This window comes from Marmota flaviventris, chromosome 7, assembly GCF_047511675.1.
Source record: "Marmota flaviventris isolate mMarFla1 chromosome 7, mMarFla1.hap1, whole genome shotgun sequence".
NCBI lineage: Eukaryota > Metazoa > Chordata > Mammalia > Rodentia > Sciuridae > Marmota > Marmota flaviventris.
Genome location: NC_092504.1, coordinates 90,212,760 through 90,234,692, shown reverse-complemented (window position 1 = coordinate 90,234,692; position 21,933 = coordinate 90,212,760).

The window sequence follows — 21,933 nt, the reverse complement described above, 5'->3', positions numbered from 1 at the left end:
GGGAGAATGTGGTACTTTTTGTTTTCATCAATTGACCATTATCTAACTCCCAGCCTTCTCTATTCCTACTTTCCCTCTCTGTACCCAATTTCAACTAGCTTTTCATGCTTCCAAATATGAACTACCTGTCCAGTACATTCTTCATGACCCTATACCTTCCATTGTTCTGCCTTCCCTCTCCAATGCTAACAAATTTGCACTTATGTTTAGTACAAGTCTTACTTAAATTTTTGACTCACCCAGTAGCCTCATTGCATAATTTAAAAAGTATCTTAATGTAGCATATGATTCTTCACTAAGCTATGCCTACAAAAGTACCTATTATATGGAACTCAGTCATTTATTAATTCCAAATATTTATCCAGTACCTACTATGAGCTGGACACTGTCCCAGGTGTTTGGATAAAGCCATGCACCAAAGACTCAGCTTTTTTATAGATTATGTTCCAGTACCTTCCCTAGTCTTTAATGAAACACCATGCCACTTTGATGGCAAGTCAACCTCAGAATTAACATTTGCTCACAATCTCAGTCTTGCTTTATCCTCTACGATCAGGATAAAACACAACATGAAAGTCAGGTGTTTCATTTTTGCTATATAACATAACCAGAAAACAATAAGTTTTGTAACTATGCACCCAACAGACTTATGACTTTTGGAAATGTGGTTTTGCAGCCTGAAATTCTAATCAAAAAACACCATGTTTTGAGTTTTCTCCACCTCAGATTGCTATCAGTTTCTAAATCTGTCCTCAGATTTACAATAGAATTTATGAGAGAGCATACACTTCTTTGGGCTAGCTGAAAAGTGACATGTTGGGACACCAACTGCTCCATGCTATGTTTTGTCGGCAGGAATTTGATCATATACACCAGCCTATAATAATTAGATTCATCATCCTTTCTAACACTAGTTCACTGATAGTCATTTGTATTTGAAAGGTAATTGTCAAGTATGAAGTAAAATTACCAAATTACCAAAGGGTAATTTATTCTCCCTAAATACAGGCAATCTGCTTTTTTTTTTTTTTTTTGCTATCAACAGGATTATTTTAAAAATACACAATTCTACCGTAACAGTGATCCATCATAACAAAGAAGGAAAATCTTACACTACTCTGTTTTAAATGACTGGAATCACTAACTCTATATCTCATTGCAATCCCAGATGCAAGTTTGTTTTCTATTACCTGACATGGGTTTAAAAAAAAATAATGAAACCATCTTCAATCTAGTTTATATAATTCAAAATATTGGCTGCCTGCTGGTGCCAATTTATTCTCTAGTCCCAGGGAAAATTTGAACAAAAACTTTGTAATCATCCATTGTTAAAGAAATGGTGAGAATTTAAATGAGCATTGAAAATCGGTAAAATGAGTTTTAGGCTTACAGTAGTACTTTCTGGCTTTTGGAAAATTCATTTTAAACAAAGCCCCCTTGTTGTTATTCTTGATTTCAGAATTTCACCCTAAGCTAATTTAACATATTGGGTTAGTGAGTCCTTTTTTTCCCCCCATAGCACAGCATTAGATAGTGTCCCTTCTCCAACTAATAATGGAAAGGAGTCACCTACCCAAAACCTTCCATTATTTTAATGAGGGGAGAATCCACATCAATATATTTCAGCCAGGAAAATGGAGGTCAGGACTCTATCTAATGCATATTCCCCCTCCACTGAAATCTACTGAAAGAAAAAATTGCATTACTCTTCTCTCATCAGTATTGCTTAACTCTCCCTCCAAGTTTGCAGCCTTCAAGTACAAAGTCAAAGCCTGGAGGGACCTAAGGAGAGCAACTGCACAAGGGAAACAGAGAACCACAGCTCCCCTCTCTACCCCGAACTCTCAATCTGCTCAAATCCATGCATACTTTTTCATCATCTAATATAACACTGAAGCCATTCTTACCTTGCCTTCTTATATCAATTTATTTGGAAAGGAGAAAGAAACAAATCCTCAATCTCTGTATTACTAGGGAGAAAATGTGAAAATTGGTTAAATAACAACTTTATCATATCAGAACCTACTGATCCACAATGAGTCAATATCCCCTTCTGGGACAGCAGCATTTTGAAACCTCAAAGTTAAGGAAAGGCAACTAGTTTAACACAAACTAGTTCTATTATTTTGACTGAATTATATATAAAGGTAAACCAATTATTCAAAGGCTGTCAGAAAGAATCTTTATTTAAATAATACAGGGTGTGTTTAATCCAATTTGGGATTGACTTGGCAACCATAACTCATCACTCGAAGAAAGAAAGAAAGAAAGAAAGAAAGAAAGAAAGAAAGAAAGAAAGAAAGAAAGAAAGAAAGAAAGAAAGAAAGAAAGAAAGAAAGAAAGAAAGATTCTTTATAAAACATTCCCCAAGAAAGAAATGTCGGCATGAGGTTGTTTCCCTATGCAGGTGAAATCCAGGAAGAAGCAACATCCTCCTCTGCAGAGGCTATTGATTTGAGTAACTTCTGGATCTCATACCATTTGTACAGATATCTTAAACATTTTAGAACATTTTTCCAAGTGATTGATTCTCAAATATTTCCTCCCTAGAGTTGTTTCAAAATATTTTATGAAAAGATAAAATGTATATAGAACAATGCACATGCCATGGGCAGCACTGGATGAATTGTCACAAAATGAACCTACCCAGGTAAGTGAGCACCTAGCCTGAAAAGCTCAGTGTTCTCAACATGCTGAAGCCAAAGTTTAAAAAAAGAAAATCCCAGAGCCTCTCACCTGCTCGCTCATCATCACTGCTTCCCAGAGTGAACCACTTCCCCAATATTTCCAAATGTATGTATAAAACGCATGTATCATCTGCTCTGCCCTAATCGAATCCAGTTTTGCCTGGATATGGTGATACTGGATATAGTATTGCAATTCAATTTTCTCTTAATGATTAACATAAGTATAAAGTAAACAAATCAATTATCTACTATGCAGAAGATCCTGAAGTCCTTTCAAAATATGTCGGTTTATTTTCTTGGTTCTTTGGTTATGTTGTGCCAACATAACCAAGCTTGGTTAAGCTTCCTTATGTGATTTTTTTCACTCATTAAAACACAAGTAGTTGATCTACATTTGTTTTCACATCTACCCTTGATTCCCTGGGTAGACCCACTCTCCTTTCAGAGGACCAAATACTTCCATCCTTCTCTTCTGAATGATTGACTTCTGAATTGCTTATAAACTGATGGTAATGATAACCAATGTTTCAGGAACTAATGCTAAAATGAAATATGCCTGCAATTTCCTAGTGAGGAGGAGGGTCTGTTTCCTTCTTTCCAGCTGCTTTCTGCCCTTCTTTCCAGCATCAGCACCAGCATTAGTTTTCTCCTGTTGTTTCCCTGTTGGGATCCAGCCAGGCTTCATCATTTCCTGCCTATACAATGATCCATCCCAGCCCTGGTAATCAGCTGCTCTGCTGTGACCCCCTCTCTTTTGCTTTTTTTTCCTCAGGCTCAGGAGACTTTGAGGTTGGAAAACCTATGGTTCATTTCCATCCTCTTTCTCTCATTTCCTTCAGTCTTTCACACAGCTCCACATGAATATTAATAATGGTATTTTCCTACTCAGAGATGTTCAGATAGGAAAAGAGAACATCTTTGCTTCGGTTTAATCCGATATAAGAAGACACCTGTGTATACAGAAAAAAAATGCCTTTTTAGAAGTGTTCCTCACAGCAAGATTTGAAGAGATGATACATTATCATTTCCTCAAAACACACATTATTTTTGGTTAAATATATATATATATACACACACACAGAGACACACACACACATAATTAGTTAGAATAGTACAGCTTAAGTTCACTTGGTAAATATGTCACAAAATGTATCATAAGTTCATCACTGCAAATTGTATGTTCTTTATAAAACATTCCCCAAGTAACTTTATTGGTTAAAATATGTTGCCTTTATATAGCCCCAGAGAGGTTTTCCCATTGTAGTCTATGCTATGTTAGGGAAAAGACAAGAGTGGTGACATTCACATAGACTACAATTTGTATACAGTGCCCATCCAAATCCAGGACACAGGTTGCAGGTTAGATCTGATAAGACCCTATAATTAAATTATTCTATGACACTCCCACTACTATTAGATTAGTAACTTAGTATTCCCTACTGACATTGGCAATAGTGTACCTTGAAAATAGGAAGACGAGTTTATAAATTGGAAAAATTACTATTGCATAGCAACATACTACCATTAATCATAATTAAATGGCATTATAACTCTTTTCTTCTCATGACATACTGTTTAATTAGTAAGAAATCTCTGTACTTCACTACATGCAACAATTTTACTTAAGGGTAAACTGCAGTCTATCAAATGATACTTAAGAATTCTATGCTGAACTTGATTTAGGATTCACATTAAAGTCCACTGGGAATGAAAACATGCATTTTCTTCCTTCAGTTCACTAAATTAAAGAAGTTTGTATTCTGGGCAATTTCAGAAACAAAGAAACCTAACATAAATTTCTAGATGCTGTCGTCAACAATTCACAAGAAAAACAAGACCAGGAACTTCATTGATTGAACAATAGCTAAGTATATTTCTACAAAACCTTGTAAATAATCTCCCATGATTGGAAAATTTCTTGTATAAATAAATTCTTCCTAGGAAAAAAAAATGTTAAATAAGTTTCCATTGCAATAGCTGGCAGTATGGCTCATGATGTGGTGGTTTTAAATTAAATTCAAAGTTATTCCTAGCTGTCCTAGGGTCTTCATCATTTAAAATTAGTAACTACTTGAAGAGAAATCAAATACTGGATAGGATATTCAGCCTAACTCTCATTCTTTGCTGGTGGCCAAATATTTTCCAGTTTTAATGTTTATATTGCCAAGGACAGATCTAATTAGTCTGGTTTGTAGACATAGTTCTCCATTTTCCTAATCTAGTATCCAGGATATTAACTTTAAGTTAATAACAAATTTACTTTACTGCACCAATTCTATGAGCATCTGTAAATTTCAGACATTTCCACTAAATAGAAGATGAGAAGTATATATATACTCTTTAGAAGGTATGCAGCTATTCCTTGGTCAAAATATAGCAGAATCAATCTAGTTTATTCTTAGTAGAAATAGTTTGGCAGTTCATCTTAATGCCCCAGATCAGGATAAATTAATCTAGACATGCAGAAGCCTACAATGTGCAAGGTTCTATCTCAGATACTGGAATGAAACACAAAGATGAATTAGACATGGCTGTTGTCTGCTTGGAGTTCACCCTCTGCTATGACTTCTGTCACCATACATGCCACCATGGCAATTTTTCTTCAGGAAACTTTTCACTACTTTAGGATTAACCCAAATACTTGGGTAGAAATAGATTTTCTTATTGCTTTGAGACAAATTGTGTACAAGAAAACTGTATGAGCTTTTTTGTTCCTTAGTCTGATCAATCCTGACTTACTGAAACAAAGAAAGATGGAAGAAAAACAAAAAACTGAACACCTACTATAGATATGTCTCAGCAAAAATGCCTTTTCTTATTTTTAAATTTATTTTTATTTTTTAATTTGTTTTAATTAGTTACACATGACAGTACAATGACCTTGACATATCATACATTTGAATCAGAAGGGATATAATATCTCATTTTTCTGAGTATACAGGTTGCAGAATCACATTGGTCATGCAGTCACATATATACACACAGTAATAATAATGTCTGTTTCATTCTACTATCCTTCCTATCTCCCCAACCCCTCCCCTCCCCTCCCATAACTTCTCTCTACCTAATCTAAGGTAGCACTATTCTTTTTTTTTTCCCCTCACATCATCATACCTGTATTCTGTATAACAAGGGGGGTCTCCTTCCATCTTCCATGCAATTCTCCTTCTCCCTTCCTTTCCCTCCCATTTCTCTTCCCTATCTAGAGGTAATTATCTTCTCATGCTCTTCCTCCCTACCACATTTTGAGTCACCTCCCTTATATCAGAGAAGACATTTGGCATTTGTTTTTTTGGGATTGACTATCTTCACTTAGCATAATCTGTTCTAATGCCATCCATTTCCCTCAAATGCCATGATCTTATTATTTTTTAGTGCTCAGTAATAGTTCACTGTGTATATATGCCACATTTTTTTTTTTATCAATTCATCCATTGAAGGGTATCTAATTTGGCTCCACAGTCTAGCTATTGTGAATTGTGCTGCTATAAACATTGATGTGGCTGTGTCCCTGTAGTATGCTGTTTTTAGGTCTTTTGGATATAGTCCAAGAAGAGGAATAGCTGGGTCAAATGGTGGTTCCATTCTCAGCTTTCCAAGGAATCTCTATACTGCTTACCAAATTGGCTGCACAAATTTGCAGTCCCACCGGCAGTGTATGAGTGTACCTTTTTCCCCCGCATCCCTCGCCAGCACTTGTTGTTGTTTGTCTTCATAATGGCTGCCATTCTTACTGGAGTTAGATGGTTTCTTAGAGTAGTTTTAATTTGCATTTCTCTAATCGCCAGAGCTGGTGAGAATTTTTTCATATATTTGTTGATTGATTGTATATCCTCTTCTGAGAAGTGTCTGTTCAGGTCCTTGGCCCATTTGTTGATTGGGTTATTTGGGTTTTTTTTTTTTGGTGTTTAGCTTTTTGAGTTCTTTGTATACCCTAGAGAATAGAGCTCTATCTGATGTGTGAGGGGTAAAAATTTGTTCCCGGGATGTAGGCTCTCTATTCACCTCACATATTATTTCTCTTGCTGAGAAAAAACTTTTTAGTTTGAATTCATCCCATTTGTTAATTCTTGGTTTTAATTCTTGTGCTATAGGTGTCTTATTAAGGAAATTGGGGCCTAGCCCCACGTGATGGAGATTAGGGCCTACTTTTTCTTTTATTAGATGCAGAGTCTCTGGTTTAAATCCTAGATCCTTGATCCATTTTGAGTTAACCTTTATGCATGGTGAGAGATAGGGATTCAATTTCATTTTGTTGCATATGGATTTCCAGTTTTCCCAGCACCATTTGTTGAAGATGCTATCCTTTATCCCATGCATGCTTTTAGCACCTTTGTCTAATATAAGGTAGTTGTAGTTTTATGGGATAGTCTCTGCGTCCTCTATCCTGTACCATTGGTCCACAAGCCTGTTTTGGTGCCAGTACCATGCTGTTTTTGTTACTATTGCTCTGTAGTATAGTTTAAGGTCTGGTATAACCTTTTCTAGGAAATAAAGCTTTGAAGAAAAATGAAGAGAAATGGCAAATGAATTGGAAATGAAATGCAGTGAAAGAACAGCAGAGGTTTCAATATTAAAGATGGTAAAGAACATTTTACATCTGAAGCCCATGGAATTAAAACCAGAACATGTTTGCTGGACTCGATATTATTCTGTGTTAGAGGATGAAAAGGAAATATCCTAATTCAGGGAAAGCTAAGTGCACAGAATACAATTAAGAGTTATTTGAGTTGAAAGGGAGGATGACAGGCAGAGGGAAAGAGAAAAACAGTTGGATGCTAAGGCAAGAATCAAATGTAAGGAGCTATAAAACAACTATAGTCCTACTGGACATGTCATATTTGAAGAACACACCAGCTCCTAAAGAATGACACAGTCACTACAAAAGAAAGAAACCATTTATAGAGCACACAGAGCATGACATTTGTACATTATGTTGAATATAATATTCTTACTAATGGAAAAAAATCTTGTAAAATATAAAAAGCACAAAGCTATGTGACAAGTGATGAATAAGAATGGTTTCACATTCAAATCTGTCTATCATCTTCTTATGCTAGACAGACCTCACCAAAACACTGCCCACTCACACTTTTCAAAAGAAGAGAGTACAGTACCAACCAAAGGTAGTTAAATCGCTGCTAATTCTTTTCCCATAGTTTACCTGAATTGAGATTTGAGATAAGACTGAGTTTATAGCTTTTTATAAGAAAATCTACATTTTGAGATGCAGTAACTCCTTCCTGAAGTATCCCAATGCAGAACATTCCTGAGGGATTACACAACTAGTTCTCAGCCAAATTTCCTAGCTCTTCCACCACCTGAGGCAGTAATTTTCTCTAAATGCAAACCCTGCAATAACTAATTAGTGGTTCTAAAACTAAAATTAGAAAAAAACAAGGCAAAAGTTTCGTATGTATGTGCTTCCTTAGATTAATGGAACAGTTTTGACCTCACTGACCGCCAATCAGGATAAAACAAATATGTCCAGCATCCTCCAGCAATTACATAACATAACAATTACATAACAATGAAATAAATATCATAGACTGTTATTGAGTGAGGAAATGTGTTGACATGTGTCATGAAATCCTTAAACCACCATGAATACGTTAAAAATGATTTATATTGTTTTTGTTAATCAAACTCTGAGTTTCATTTATTTGACATATAGAAATACGAAAATTAAATGTAGTAGAGGATCTAAACACAAGTTGTTTCTGTAGTAAGAACAAATATCCCTAAAAAACAAATGCCAAATGTCTTCTTTGATATAAGGAGAGTAACTAAGATCAGAGTAGGGACGAAGAGCAGGAGAAGAAGATTAACATTTAACAGGGATGAGAGGTGGGAGGGAAAGGGAGAGAGAAGGGAAATTGCATGGAAATGGAAGGAGACCCTCAGGGTTATACAGTGGAGGGGGTAGAGAGAGAGGAGGGGAGGGGAGGGGAGAGGTGGGGAGGGGGGATGGTGGAGGATGGGAAAGGCAGCGGAGCACAACAGACACTAGTATGGCAATATGTAAATCAATGGATGTGTAACTGATGTGATTCTGCAATCTGTGTATGGGGTGAAGGTGGGAGTTCATAACCCACTTGAATCAAAGTGTGGAATATGATATGTCAAGAAATTTGTAATGTTTTGAACAACCAACAATAAAAAATTAAAAAAAAGAACAAATATAAAATTGTTATGAAATGCCCAAAGTTTTCTTCCTTTCTTTAAAGCTAATGAGTAGTCTCTTTAAATGTGTTAACTTGTGCAAAGATTTAAAGTAGACAACTTTTAATCGACATGATTTAAATTAAACTAAATAGAATTTCATTTTTATTTAGAGTCAACATTAGGTATGAACAGAAGTCATGAATAGTAATCTTTCTAGATAGATATATAGATAGATATCACACATATACACATATATATATATATATATATTCACAAACATACATACATATAATCTATATATACATGTATATATGTGCATACATAAACATTCTTTAATAAAAGAACTATTTAAAGAATTGGGAGATCTTCTGTATAACTTTATACTCAGAGTCAACAATAATGTACACTTAAAATTTTATTAAGTTTGTAGATATCATGTTAAATGTTCTTATCACAATCAAAAAAGAAGGGGAAATCACAGTTTTAATGAGTAAATTAAAATGTTTGAGTTAGAAAAGCCTTCATAAGACTAATAATATATGCTGAATTAAGTGATATTGCATTGTATATAAGTGCTCAAAAATTCTGATAGGAAAATCAGTGAGGATATTTGATTATATCCAAAAAATTTAAAGCTGATGCTTCCAAAAATGTACACTAAAGTAATTCTTTAATTTTACTTCTGGGACTGTCAGAACAATAGAATAATAAGATTTTTTAATACCTTTCACCATGTATTATTCTAACTGCTTCATAAGTATTAATTCAATCTTCATAGCAAACTTGTGAGTTAAGTACTATTGCTATCACCTCCATTGCATATACAAGAAATCTGTGGCTTGAAAGAATTAATATAAAATTTCTTCAAGATCACTCCACTAGCAAATGCCAGATTTGAGTTATGAACTAAAACACTCTCAAGAATCCATAATCTAAACTACTTCACCACCCACAATGTCTACCACAAAAGGCTACATTACAATTCTCTTTACAATGTAGGAAAGGAAAACCACCCAAAACTTTCCAAAGACATTTCTAGTATTTTTTCATCTAACACAGATAAAGCCTATCTACTCAGGTATTTTTTATTCAATTCCCTCTTGAATGTTAAAAATGATTCCATTTATAAGCACCTGTGCCTGGGGAAATGTAGGTGGCATTGAGAAAGACTTAGAAAGTTGATATTGACTACTGGGAGACTTAATGTACTACTTTCTATATTTGTTGGGTCTACACAATCATGCATTGAGCAACAAATATTTATTGAGCACCTGTTATAAGGAAATCGCCATCAACAAAAACTTTATTTGTGGAACTTTCCTCCTAATGGAAGTAATAACCACTAGATCTGAGATCATGACAAATTATCTATTGGTTACATACAGATGATGGCTAGAAAGTCAAATAAATGCATGAACCTAAAGTTATAGATTTGGGATCACTAATAAAGAAATAATAATCAAATTTTTGAAAATTAACTTATGCTTCTAAATTGTAATAAGAAAGTTAAGGCCTAGAATTCAGTTTTAGGAAATAGTTAAAATTAGCAGAAGAGGGGGATAAAAAGGAAACTAAGAATACTGTGATCAAAGACGTAAGAAAACCAAAAAGTCACTTCAGGAAATAGATTCGAAGTAAAAGTTTTAATCAACTATGTTAAACATGGCAGAAAGCCAAAGAAGAAAGGCTTTTGCAAAACCCTTTTATTAGAATTATTAGTCTAACATTTCCAGAGAAATGTTGCAATAAATAGTAAAGTAGATGTCAAATTACAGGGTAAAAAAGAATATGGTTAAAGTAAGATATTCAGCAACAGAAAGAGAAAGAGAATAAAGAAAGGGAGAAAGGGTAGGAGGGGGAAGGTGCTAGAGAGAAAAGAAAGGTCAAATATGTTATCTTGTCGTTGTTTTTAAATGCATGGATAAATTATCAATGTCTGGAAGTAGAACTGTTGGCTTCCTAATTTGTCCACAGGGCTAGTTTGAATAGCATTTTCCAGAATCCTCTATTCTGCATGCTTCCATTCAGGGAGTTCACAGGAAAGATTCTACAAAAGATTTGGAGCACCAAAGAAACACAGCAGCAGCCCATATGTAACTCATACATTCCATCACATGAATTTCTATATTTGAAGGTTTTAATAAAGATATAGAGTATAATGAGGTGGTTCTAACAATACAAAAGAACTTGGAGTGAAAACAATGAACCTTGTTCTTTAAATTCCTAGTTCAAGTACTGCATGAACTAGTTTAAGCTCAAATCCATTACATGCTAGGTCCCTAAGTCTCCTGTGACTATTTTCCCAGATACAGAATGCAGAATTTGGATAGACATACTGAGCAAGTTCAGAGTATACATATTGGTTTCTTGAATCTATAGAACAAGATGATGATCTGACTGTAGCCTCTGCTTCCAATCTATAAAAGCTGCTGAGGAAAATGCATGGTTCAACCTCTAAATCTATTTTCCAAGCTATGCTATTTGGAAACATTTTCAGGTGTTCATTTCTTACTCTAAGCCTCCCTAAGCCTGACATCCTTAACAAATTATTTGCAATGCCCTGCTGTCTTCAAGAAAAACCATTAGCTTTTTGCATGTCTAATCCAAATCTTCTGCTCTTTGTCTGGAATCTCTTGCACATTCTGTCATTGCCTTTCAATCAAGTACACATAGATTAAAGTTTGGCAAAATCTTGGGGAAAAATTTTTTCCTCTAGGTTTATTCTACTTATTTATTTCACTTGAGATTTTATCACATTTTTCCCCAAAAATACTGGAACCTATCATGTGTCCATCATTATTACAAAGATTGATATTAAGAAATATATTAAAATGACGAGACTTAAAATTAGTCTATGAATACAAGCTTCTTTACTTAGGCTTAATCAAGTGTTTAACTATACAAAGAGGGTACTTTGAGTTCACCCTAAAATCAGATCTATCATTTCACTACCACGTTTTTTCCTTTCCTTTTTTCCTCTTGAAAATTCTTCATTTTGATAAAAATTTTCAAACAAAATGTCATAAGTCATCAGTAATCAGAAAAAATCTTCAAGAACTTAATGTTTCTGAGATGCAACCACTTTTCTACTCTTATATGAATTGCATTACTGTGCCTGGTGTGGATTGTTAAGCCCTGAGGAATGGACCATGAAGTCCCCTGTGTTTTGTTTTTGTTTCTGGATACTTTTAGTGGTGTGTGTGTGTGTGTGTGTGTGTGTGTGTGTGTGTGTGTTTTAAATAGCATTAAGTATAGAGCCTGTGTTCCACAAATAATAAATAACAATCATGGATTTCATTTGCAGGTGGGATCATTTGAGAAATGGAATATTTTTATGTGAGCTTGCCAACAAATTCTCCCCCCGCTCATGGAAAAATGTCCTAAGCTGCTCTTCCCCCTGAACTCAGGTTAGGGCAGATATACAATTTATTCTCAGTCAAATATCCTAGAGTATATCAGGATACTAAAAAAAGTGGGGGGGGGGGGTGCGGGCAGCAGTAATATAATCTTCTTATACTGTGTAGTAACAGCAAGAGGTTATTGCCACAAACATATTCAAGGCACAATTCACAAACTGCTGGATTCAGGTGCCATTAGATTTCAAAAGCCAACCAGCCCTCACCTTCTGTTACAAGACACAGAAAGTAAGGATACCTGACAGTGTCCAGCTTAACTCTGGCCAGTGAAAACACTTGATATTTCTTCATTTTTTTGAATCTATTCAATAATAATTGACTGATGTTCATTATATGCCCAACATCATTTTAGTAAATAATAACAAGCACTTGATAGCATCCATGACTTTTCATCAAAGGGATTCACCTTTTTATAAGATAGACAGTTGTATAAACAATTATAATATTGCATAGTATGATAAATGCTCAAATAGTAATTTGTACAAAGAAACCAGGAAGATATAAAGAAGGGAACACAAAAGTCAGTCAATCACAAGATTTTCCAAGTTATTTTTCCATATTGAAAATATTGGGACTGGGGCTGTGGCTCAGTGGTAGAGCACTTGCCTAGCATGTGTGAGGCATTCTGTCCATCTACAAATACAAAAAAAAAAAAAAAATTTTTAAATATCTATTTTCTAAGAAATGTAACATGAACTTAAGTCAAAAGGGTGTCTTCTGTTATGCTCCAATATCACTATAACTTTCATTCCTTTTTTTTCTGTCCATGTAAATGTTTCATGGGAAAGAAAGGCCTCACAAGAATGAACTTACTCAGAGACAATGGGATATTATCTGAGACCCCTGATTTCACAGGTCTAGCCTTCAGAACTATGAGAAAATATATTTCTGTTCTTTAGGCTACCCTGTCTGTAGTACTTTGTTATGGCAAACCTCACAAAGTAAGCTAAATGTACATGTAACCACATTCTTTTGTACCCATTGCCTATTCTACTTATTATCATAGATGACCTAATATTGAATACAGAATTAGGCAGTCAGCATAAATAGGTAAGAGTCAGGGTCAAATCAAAGAAGCCAATTTTGAGTGAGTCGGGGAACTGGAGACTGTCCCTGAGGGATTGAAATGGTAATTCCTTCACAGCCCTTCCTCCACCCTTATCAAGAACCTGCCCTGGCTCCAACCTGTTGCCATGGTAACCTGTCCCAGGAATTGCCCCTCCCAACAGGGAGCTATAAGGTTGTTAAAGTGTCCTTGGCCACACCACCCTGCCCTTCCCCCTTCAGCCCACCTGTTTCCCACCTTTTAGCCCTCCCACCTAGCATTCTAGGTGTAATCAAATGCCTAGTCATGTATGCAAAAAGAAGCTCAGGAGAAGAGGGCAGTAGAGCAAAGGAAGCCTAGGACATATAAAAAGGGCAGAACACCTTGCTTCTGGGGATACCAGGATACAAGATATGGCCCCCTCTCCCTCCCTGGAGAAGTCCATGTTACCCCTCTTTAAATAAACCCTGCTTTATATGCTTACCTTGGTGTGCTTCTCTAATGTTCAGACTTCAACATGTGAGGAAGCAGGACTTCTCACTGATAACCGGAGGTATCAATATCCATTGAAACCCTAATACATCACAACCCTATTGCCTAAGAAATGGCAAAAGTATCTTTCCAAGTGCTCATATCAAAAAGTTTCCAGTTACTCTCACTTCATTTCTTTCTCTTACCCCCATATCAACCCACTAGCAATCTTGTAGGTTAGATCTTCAAAATAATACAACTTCTCATTACCTGCACTGATGCAAACCCTTGTCCCAGCCACCATGATTCCTCACTAGGACTATTACACAAGCCTCCTAACTGGCCTTCCTGCTTCTGCTCTTGTGCCCAATTCATCCTATTTTCAATGCAGTCTGCAGACGACCCTATTTAAACATGAGTTGGATAATGCCACCTTTACTACTCTCACTCCAAGACCAAATTATTTACAATGGCAAAAACAAAAACTGTCCCTCCCTTTCTTTCTCTTTCTAATCTCAATTCCTACTCTTCCTCTCCTCCCTCACTCAGCCATTCTTTGAAAATGAAGCTTGATCTTTCTTTCACCTTCCATTACTTTCTTCTTGAATCTATTCAAATGTCACCTTCTCCCTAAGGACTACCATGGTCAGCATATTTAAAATAGCAATGTTCCCTCACTGCCAAGCCTCCTGTTTCCTTCCATTGTTTCTCCACAGCACAAACCATCTGTAAATAGACTTTAGATTTTTCTCAATTATTTTATTATGTGTCTTCCCAACCCTCAAACACCACTCAAAATTTCTGCATCATTAGAAATTTTTGATCCAGTGGATTTGCTGTTTTAATCTATATAAGGAAATCAATAGGTAGATCCTGACAAAAAAGGAAAGAGGGCTGCAGATGTAGCTCAGTGGCAGAGCACTCCTGGATTCAAACCCCACTAGCAAATTTTTTTTAAAAAAAGACTAGTCTGAATATGGTGTCAACATACCTTATATACAAACAGAGATATGAAAAACTGTGGTATATATGCGTATTAAGAATTATAATGCAAAAAAAGAGTACATGTATAATGGCATAATTTTGGTGTGAATGTACTTCTTATACAGAGTTAAGAAAAATCGTGCTGTAAATGGGTAATAATGAGTGTAAGGCATTCCACTATTGTCATGTTGAAATAAATAGATAGATAGATAGATAGATAGATAGATAGATAGATAGATAGATAAAAAGACTAGTCTTCCCATTAGATTTTAATGTTCATGAGGAGAAGAACAGTGAATTTTTAAGACGTAATACTTTCTTTAGATAGGAAGAAATTTAAATATCATTTACCAATAAATTAATGAGAAAGTGGATCAAATTTCAGTATGATTATTTCAAGAGATTTTGAAGTCCATCACCTTTAAAGTGACTAACAAATATGCAACAAATATAAATCAGATCAATTATTTATTGATGAAATAATAGCATATTGTAGTACAAAAGGGTATATCCTTGTATAAAACAATTTAACCATTCAAAATAATATACAAAATTCAAAAATAAATAAAATTTCATACATATAACATAGGGTAAAATAAAGCAAATTTCAGAAAAACACATGTTGTGATATTCACCTTATACATGTATAATATGCAAAATGATTCTAATATTATTAAAAGAGACATGCATGTGCAAAAAATGAAAATGAAAATAGATTGTATGGAGATGATAAAGGGAAGGAATAGCAATAGGAAAAGACACAAAGGGATTCCACTGAGCTTGCAACATTTCCTTTGGATAACTAATCATGAATACATGACTGCTTATTCGAGCATTCTTTATGAATTTTTGTTTGCTTGAAATAATCACAAATAAAAATACTAATATTATATATACATAAAATATAAGAGCTACAAGAAGAGCTTAAAGTCAGTTCCTTGCTTTACCTTTGTTATCTCACAAAAGGAAGCTCTTTGGCATTCCTTGGGAACAGAATTGCTTCCAGTGATTGGGTAATTTGCTGCTCTGGGTTTTGCCTTTTTCTACTGTGCAGTAACTCCTGACCAACATTAACACTTCAGTCATGGAAAAGCAATAATGTACTCACTAATATTCTTTAAAAGAAGCTATAATTATCTGATATCATTTATATTTCCATGCTACAATAACTGGAAATAAAGTGGAATTAGAAACATGCTTAAGTTTCTTCAATCTATTTTTCCAGAAAAATGATTCCCAGCAAATCACTAGGTAATGCAATTTTCAATCCAATTTTTTTGTCTTCTTATTGGGCCAATAGGTACAACTCATGGCTACATGTGGTCATTAGCTCTTAATATTCAGGTTGTCAAGGATGTGAAAAGGAGAAAAACACTATTATAAAATGTTGTGCACTGAGAATAAAAGTGCCAACAGAATTTTAAAAACATGATTAATTCTTGTATGCCCCTGGAAGGGCCTAGAAAAGTATTATAAAACCACAGACTGGAAAGGCTAAAATGAAACTTGTAAATGAGCCCTCTCATTAAAAAGAAAGAAAGAAAGGAAAAAAGAAAGAAAAAGAAAAAAAAAGTGCATATCTAGGTAGTTCAGAGTTTCAGTTTCCCAAAGCTTTGACCAATGCTCTTGATACCACCGATTATTCTGACAAGTTCTGCTCCCTCAAATGTTGAAGTCTGAACATTAGAGAAGCACACCAAGGTAAGCATATAAAGCAGGGTTTATTTAAAAAGGGGTAACATAGACTTCTCCTGGGAGGGAGAGGGGGCCAAAGCTGGTATCCTGGGATCCCAAGAAGCCAGGTGTTCTGCCCTTTTAATATGTCCTAGGCTTCCTTTGTTCTCCTGCCCTCTTCCCCTTATCTTTCTCCTCCCTGGGTACATGACTAAGCTCAGGAATGCTAGGTGGGATAGCCAGGTGAGAAACAGCTGGGCAGAAGGGGGAAGGGCAGTATGGAGCAGCCTAGGGCACATTAACAATCTTATAGCTCTCTGTAGGCAGGGGCAATCCATGGGACAGTTTACCTTGGCAACAGGTTGGAGCAGGTGCAGGTTCTTGATAAGGGTGGAGGAAGGGCTCGGAAGAAATCAACATTTCAATCTCTCAAGGGACAGTCTCCAACTTCCTGGACCCACTCAAAATTGGCCTCCTTGATCCGACCTGACTTGATTTACCTATCTATACTGACTGCCTGTCTAATTCTGGCTTAAATGTATTTTGCCCAAGTTCTCATTAGGAACAAATGATAGAACAAGAATCCAGGCAAAATTTGTGAATCCAAGTCCAAAGAATTCAAGTCCAAGTTGTGCTTGCTCCACTCTGCCTGCTCTTCTGAATAAGTAATAATGCGGTGAGGGTGGGGTAGGGTGAGAAATTCTAGAAACCATCTATATCATGCTGTCTCACCAATGCAAATATTACACCTAAAAGGGTAAAACATTTTATAATGCTCTGTGGCCCCTCAAGAGTCATGGTAAAAAAGAAGATATAAAATATATCTGTGGTATTAAAATATCATGGGACAATGGCAGCAATTAGGAGAAAAATGTTTAAAATTTTCCACAGGAGAATGGTAATGAAAATCAAATGAGGTTAAGAACTACTCTATATGTTTCAAGAATCAACTTGCGAGTCAATTTTTAAGTCATTTTTCAAACTCTACTTATAAACTCTGAATCAGGGTATATACTACTCAGTTCTATTAAATGTATGTTTTCAAGCACCAATGGTTCCATTCTTTTATAAAGCTTCATGCTGGTCAGAACAGGGTTTTAAACAGACTAATCAAATTGACAAAACAGCTCAATTATTCATAAGTTTTGCAATAACTTGAACTGTGTTCACTGCACTCATGCACTGTATTAGCACATGAAATGTCTAACATAGAAAAGATTCAATATATATGAGTTATTTTACCCACATTTAGCTATTAATTGTTTTGAATGATAAATCTCTATAATAGGAAGAAGAACACAAGAATGGGATACAATAAAAGCTGTTTTACTTTGGGGAAAGAGAACTGAATAATTTTGACCTTTATGGAATTATACTGTTTCTAGGCAGTTGGGATTTAGTATTTGATCATTTAGAAAAGTGGGATAGACTAGCAGGATTTAATGGGTTATTTTGAAGGAGTTCAACTTCAAATGACCTATGACAGAGGAAAATTAAATGTTTTATCTATTTCAGTGATAACCTTCAGTGATCAGAAGAGCCTGTGTCTGAGCCAGGAAATCAGAAAGGCTACATAAGGAAGGAAAAAAAGAGGTAGCAGATAGACTGCCCTCTACAGTGGTAGAAACTGGATCAAGATATAGGTTTCTGCCAGGCACGGTGGCACAGGCCTGTAATCCCAGAAGTTTGGGAGGCTAAGGTAGGAGGATTCAAAGCCAGCCTCAGCAGTGATGAGGTGCTAAGCAACTCAATGACACCCTTCCTATAAATAAAATATAAAGTAAGGCTGGGGATGTGGCTCAGTGGTCAAGTGTCCCTGAATTCAATCCCCAGTACCAAAAAAAAAAAAAAAAAAAAAGATTTAAGTATCTGGAATTGTGAGTTTGCCTAATAGTGCAAACAACATTTGCAATTCCAATTTTTTTTAAAATGTAGGATTATATCCCTACATCATTGGACTAGTTTAAGAATATGACAATTAGAATTAAAATCTTTATTATTGTTCATATTAAATGTTCACCTTTTCTTCCATGATAGATAAGTTTAAAGATTAATTTGTACTCCAACTCAGGCTCTTTTAAAATTTATTTTTATAAATTTTGATAAATTTAATGCATATATATATAATTAAAAACTTTACCAATAAATTTCATATCTCAAAAACTTTTTATAGGAAAACTTATATTAACATCTATTTTCTTTATGTATATTAACTAATCTCCTTAGATTCTTTTATAATTTATTAAGAAGGAATATGCCAACTACAAAGGATTATATAACTTAATATAAAATATCAACATATATGTGAAAAGATAAACATGTTTGGTTATGTCCACCCATCTAAATCTTATGTTTTATTTGTGTTTTTTTATTTGTTTTTGTATCCAATTCGCCAGAATTTTATTGAGGATTTTTGCATCTAGGTTCATTAGAGATATTGGTCTGTAGTTTTCTTTCTTTGAGGTGTCTTTGTCTGGTTTGGGGATCAGGGTGATGTTGGCCTCATAGAATGAATTTTGAAGAGCTCCCTATTTTTCGATTTCCTGAAATAACTTGAAAAGTATTGGTATTCATTCTTCTTTAAAGGTTTTGTAAAACTCCGCTGTATACCCATCTGGTCCTGGGCTTTTCTTGGTTGGTAGTCTTTTGATGGCTTCTTCTATTTCATCCATTGATATTGGTCTGTTCAAATTGTGTGTATCCTCCTGACTCAGTCTGGGCAAATCATATGACTTAAGAAATTTATTGATGTCTTCACTATCTTCTATTTTATTGGAATATAGGGTTTCAAAATAATTTCTAATTGTCTTCTGTATTTCTGTAGCATCTGTTGTGATATTGCCTTTTTCATCCCATATGTTAGTAATTTGAGTTCTCTCTCTTCTTCTCTTCGTTAGCATGGCTAAGGGTCTGTTGATCTTATTTATTTTTTCAAAGAACCAACTTTTAGTTTTGTCAATTTTTTCAATAGTTTCTTTTGTTTCAATTTCATTGATTTCCACTCTGACTTTAATTATTTCTTGCCTTCTGCTACATTTGCTGTTGTTTTGCTCTTCCTTTTCTAGGGCTTTGAGATGAAGTGTGAGCTCATTTATTTGTTGGTTTTTTTCTTTTTTTGAGGAATGACCTCCAGGCAATGAATTTCCTTCTTAAAACTGCTTTCATTGTGTCCCATAGATTCTGATATGTTGTGTCTGTACTTTCATTTATCTCTAAGAATTTTTTTTATTTCCTCCTTTATGTCTTCTGTAACCCATTGATCATTCAGTAACATATTGTTCATTTTCCATGTGATGTAGGATTTTTCCTTCCTTCTTTTATCATTGATTTCCAGGTTTATTCCCATTCACCAACAAGACATAACAATTAGTTATCTGAATCTTATTTGAGAAGAATAAAAACAGATTTCTCATGCAGGAAGTAGACAGAGCTCCTGACTACAGTGGTAGCAGCATCGTCCAGGGTATTCATTTCAAGACACCATATCCAGTGTCAGATGCCCTGGGTTACTGCCCATTGAAGAAACTAAGCCTTTCCAGTCTCAATGTGGTGACAGAAAAGGCAGCATTCAAAAGCATTCTTTGCTTCTTTTTTTAACCAGCATGAAATTGTTACTATAAGCTGATCATCAGGTTCAACTGAAAAATAAAAAAAAAAAAAAACCTCCCCTTACACCCTGTCTCATTTCAGTTCCAAAATATGTGTTTTGAAGTACGCTTGCTGAGTTCTACTTTATGTCTGGGCTTCTGGCTATTTAAGGTATTGCATGCCCTGGATGAGCTATTTTGCCTCATTTTGTTGCAATTATATTGCAGAATCAATTATCCTATGTCAATGCAATTTTCCACATAGACAGTGTTGACAGCAATTGATAGTGTAGCTCAGAGGCTACAGAAATGGGCAAAGTCCTAGTTGGAAGTTTGGCCATTTTACAATTTTTTTTGGCTCAATTAAATCAGTTTTTTTCCTTTCCTTTCAGCTGCATTATATCCACCTTTTGATTAGAATTCAGTAGAATGGAAATATCACCTTCAAAACCAGAACTAGGAAAAAAGGGAGAGAGCATTCAAGTGAGATAATTTATTGAGAAAACCTGCAAAGAATCCACACTTATTGTCCATACAACTTTCCTATACCTTAGGACTTGCATAAACTTTTGTAAAATCTTGAGTTCTAATTTACTTTATTTGAGATAGAATATTATCATCACATCTATACACGAGGAGCAAAATACACAGGCAGCTTTACATGGACTACAGACAGAAGAAAACTGAACATTCTCAGACTTTTTAAAGGTCAATATATTTGGAAAGAATGTACAAGAGTAATTTATGATCTTTTCAAATAAATATTTCTGTTAATTTACAAATTTAAAATGCTATAATCAAACAATTTCCATTCATATATATATATATATATATATATATATATATATATATATATATATATATAATCACTATATATATAGTGATAAAAACATGTTTAGCATTATATTGCATCATACAAGACATTTCATTAAAAAAGAGGCTATTTATAAATCAAAAAAAGTGAAGTTTATAGAAAGCAAACCTGTACTGCTATTAAGAAATAGCCAGATTTTTCTCCTTTGATCTCAAAAGGTCCTCTGAAATTTAAATAACAGAAATTTGGCATGATCAATAATGTAAACAGGGTTTAAATCTAATGTTCCATACTATACCTTGAAAGTACAGGTCTACATATGTTCTTCATAAATTTTAGATGAATCATCAGAATCAAACCCCAGAAAACCTTTGTTAACTAACACCCATCTAGTGCCAGTCCCTACTCTAAAATTAAGCCTGAAAAGATGTTAAAATTTTCTTCCTGTCTGAGGCATAGATATAGGTACATTAGAGTAAGCCAAGGTCTGAAGCATGAGATGTTTTATTTACATCTTCACTGTAAACATTTGCATCATTTGGCTTGAAACCATATAGAAATAAAATTTAACTTCTGTTGTGGTTTGGATGTGAGGTGTCCCCCAAAAGCTCAAGTATGAGACAATGCAAGAAAGTTTAGAGGAAAAATGATTGGATTATGAGAACTCTAAACCAATCAATGAGACAACTGATTGGTAACTGAAGGCAGGTAGCTTGTGGCTGGAGGAGGTGGGATTTTGGGTACATATTTTGTAGCTGGTGGGTGGAGTCTCTCTCTGCTCTCTGCTCATGATGAGTTGCTTTCCTCTACCACATTCTTCCTCCATGATATTCTGCTTCACCTTAAGCCCAGGGAATGGAGTTGGCTGTCTATGGACTGAGACTTCTGAAACCATGAGCTCCCAAATAAACCTTTTCCTTCTCTAAATTTTTTTCTTCTCAGGTCTTGTAGTCACAGCAGCAAAAAAGTTGACTAAAATAACTTGCTTTCTCTTTGCTTTATTTTATAACTAACTTCAAAGATGTCAGTGTTGACCTTCCAGGTATCTGGAAAATGCTATCAGATTGATACATTAGCACTGCCATTTTTA